Source organism: Pinus tabuliformis, chromosome J (genome assembly GCF_031772625.1).
Source record: "Pinus tabuliformis cultivar Carrire ecotype Pingquan chromosome J, CPIR1, whole genome shotgun sequence".
Classification (NCBI taxonomy): domain Eukaryota; kingdom Viridiplantae; phylum Streptophyta; class Pinopsida; order Pinales; family Pinaceae; genus Pinus; species Pinus tabuliformis.
Window position 1 is genome coordinate 409,581,791 of NC_142295.1, and position 3,722 is coordinate 409,585,512.

Below are 3,722 nucleotides of genomic sequence, written 5' to 3' on the forward strand. Positions count from 1 at the left end.
TCAACCTGATATGATAATCATAGGTAGAACAGAGATGAACTTTGCTTCTTACTGACTTGGTTCCATAATTCTAACATACTTTAACAACAAGGTAAACAATGTAGGCAATTATATCATCGCGTCATCAACATTAGTATATATAAACCCTCAGTTCAAGTAGAGACAAATCCAGTTAATAAACAAAACCAAGAATTTGTTTTAAGTTTTATTTTGTTTCACTGTTGAGAAGATATTAATTTCATTTAATAGTTGATCTACTCCATGAGAACTCCCAAAATGGATCCCTTTTATAGCAACAAGGTGACCATCAGTAAGCCTCCCAGCATATATAGTCCCACAAGCACTATGTCCACACTTTTTTTTGTAGTAGCAAAGATTTTAGTGGCCTTCTCCAACATCTTATAAGAGAATAGATCAAGTTTGAATTCTTCAGAGTGCATAGGTAGAAGGCTTGTAAGTTGGCTTCCTCCCTGGACTATCTAATTAAAAAACTAGATTATTTATGTTGTCTGTGTAAAGCAAGTGCAATGAGACTTGCTGCCACAAGTGTTGCCGAAGCCACAAGCCCAGCTACAAGGACTATTCTCTTTGTTGCATTGTGATCTCTTCGAAATCCTTATCCTGTGCCTTCTCACCATGCTTTTTGCATACTCTTATGTATCCAGTGCCTTGACGAAACTCATCTCCTTGATAGCCATCTTTAGAAGCACACCTCACATTGTTAGTTACATCTACCGCATGTTGATAGACCACATTGGGGTCATAGTGAACATCATCAAAAAGTGCCCATAACACGTAATTCCCACTTAGCCCACACTTTGCATCCAAATGGGTCAATATGGGTGTGAGTATCCAACTAATGAAACTCTGGCACTGCAACTAGGAGAAGTGAGCAAAGTCATCATCTCCATGGTGCCATATTGTCTCATTCAGAAGGGGATAGCAAAATGTCCTATCAAACATGCACTGCTCATTGCAGCTCCGCATATAAGGAATATTGCACTTCAACAAACAATCTGGAGTGTTCTTGCAGTCAGATAACTGGAGAAAGTTGCTGACAGAAATTGCATAATTCTTCATGCCTTTGACACTGAAGCCCTTGAGGTTTTTAGGATAGGAAGATTGGAGAGGATTGATGATGATCCCATCTGATGAGAAACTTATAGTAAAGGTTGTTCACTTAAATCCTTACAGTGTTGTTATAGCATTGCAATTTGAATCCATCCAGCTGACAATGCCTTGAATTGATATAGAAAGGATATGGAATTGAGGCATTCTCGCAGCTTTCACTGCATTTCCTTGTTCCCTAGACTATGTTAGAAAACACTCTAATCGAGAAGACCTAAGGCAGCCATGAACCCAAAAAGGCTAGAATAACAACATAGGAAAGGCTAATACTCATTTGTCTTGAAAGTTACCACATCATTTTAAGGCATGCTAAGACAATATAAACTTCCCAGAATGACAAAGCAAATACCAATGTATGTTTTGTATATCCACTTGGTTTTGAAGCCTCCTATGGGAAGATTTAGCACCTAATATGATAGTAGCATTCATCTTATGCTCATTACCTACTCTAAACTTCCCCTTTCAGCTTCACTACTTCATTCGATTGCAAAGTCTACAATGGTCCATATCAAATCAACCCAAAGTAGGACAATCATGGCTCAAAATATATATGCATTCAATTTCTTTGTTCATACTTTTTTTTCTTGGTTCTCGACAAGACAAGAGGTTGAATAATTGCTTAGACACTGTAGTAGCCTGTCTTTCATAGTGTGCTTGATTAGTACTTCATTGTATGTCCACAACCACCGAGTATATGTCATATATATTTACTCAGCCTACTACATATACATACTACATATCTATCCAAATACCAAAAATGACATTTTGGACATGTGGGTTCAAACTTCTTGCATTTGGGTCATGAAGACATGACTAGTGCTTCATTGTCGAATCCCAAAAGCTACTGCGTATACATCCTAGTCTACAATATACACATTGGGTATATCACCAAATCCTTGAAATGAAATATTTTTGCATGCGGGCCAAGAGTCCTATATTTCAGTCACCCATTCACAATATAAAATATCAGGGAACCACCACTTTGATACGAGTGCTAGAATTCAAGTGCCACTCTAATAATATGTTTGTTTGCACCAAAACCAGGAAGTAGTTACACTGAGGCAAATGGAATTCAAGTCCATATCTTTGTAATTAGTGCAATAAAACATTTATTTTGCACAAATTTTTACCAATCTGCCAAATCTTGCAATGCTTTGACAATAGCCATGAACCATTCCAATAAAAATACATTATAGACCCGAAGAGGGGGTCTTCATTTTTGTTGATATAGAAATATTACCAACTTGGTGAAAGTTTTCTTTGAAAAAGCTGGAAGAGACTACAATGATTTTGGATCTTCGTAAACATTCCTGGCGACTGCTATGTGCCAAATTGTAAATTGATAAGACGCGACAATCGTATGACCTCTTAAGTGGATATTTAATAAGAACATAGCTATGTTTGAGCTTTGAGCAGTTTGAAATAAAATTGAATGTCTGAATATAGAGGTATTTGGTGCTACTTATGTAGTTGATCCACCCTTTGTTAAACTTGGGGAGAAAACTTGAGAGGGAGACCATTTGTACTACCTTAACGCATATTCTTAGTGGAATTTTAACAAACACTTCCATTTCAAACTCTAATCTCTCACTAGGAATACCACTTCCGTTGCAAACTCATATGTGGGTGTTGTCATTGGCAGGTTGCAGGTTCAAACCCAACACCAACTAGCTTTCTCCAAATTGCATGGCCCACCAGTTCGATGTGCATGGTAGTCTTCAAGTCAGGTGGCTTCCCATTTTGACTTGAGTTCACTTCTGATAGTGTGTACATTGACTTGCCTGCCCTACTTCAAAGTTGCTGAATGGGCACACGAACTTAAAACACTAACAAAGGTGACCCAAACTGTCTTCATTCTTGCCAAAAACATTTCTCTAAAAATATGTAGGGTTTTCTCACCATACCCAACCTAGGCATATGTTGCCATCATTGCATTCCAAGAAACTACATTCCTTGTAGGCATTGTATCAAATAATTGGTGTGCACTCTCTAAGGTGCCAAACTTGTAATGATTGATGTCCATGAAATGACATCTCACATAACCATTTTATCAAATATAAGGTGTGCATCATCTATACTCCAATACATTTAGTATACATGTCTGCAAGGGAACTCCCGAAAAAGACATCCAATTCAATTTCACTTATGATTATCAAGCCATGTAGATGTCTTCCTTGCTTGATGGAGTGTAAGGTAACAAGCATTGAGGGCACTATTGAAGGTAATATAATTCAGCCTCATGTTAGACCTATGCATTTCACGAAGCTGCTGGAGGGATTCATCACTATACCCATGTTGGGTGTAGATCCCAATCAATGTACTCCAAGAGACCAAATCCCTCTCAGGAATCATATCAAACAATTACCTTGCACGCTCTAACCTACTGCATCGGGCATATCCAACAACCAAAGAATTCCATGTGAAAACATTAGGCATGCAGATATGATCAAACACTTGGATTGCATCCTCCTTTCTATCACACTTAACATACATTTCAATAAGAGCAAGCTCTCGAAAGGCATTTGATTCAAATCCCACGTTGATTACCTTATCTTGAACTTGCACACCACACTGCGGACACATCAAGTTGGCAC

At 38.0% G+C, this 3,722-nt stretch overlaps 1 pseudogene; it reads right to left on the reverse strand.

Annotated features, from left to right (window-relative positions):
- Positions 1-254: 254 nt before the first annotated feature.
- LOC149227574 (probably inactive receptor-like protein kinase At2g46850) lies at positions 255-1,567 on the reverse strand (annotated as a pseudogene).
- Between the last annotated feature and the right edge of the window lie 2,155 nt (positions 1,568-3,722).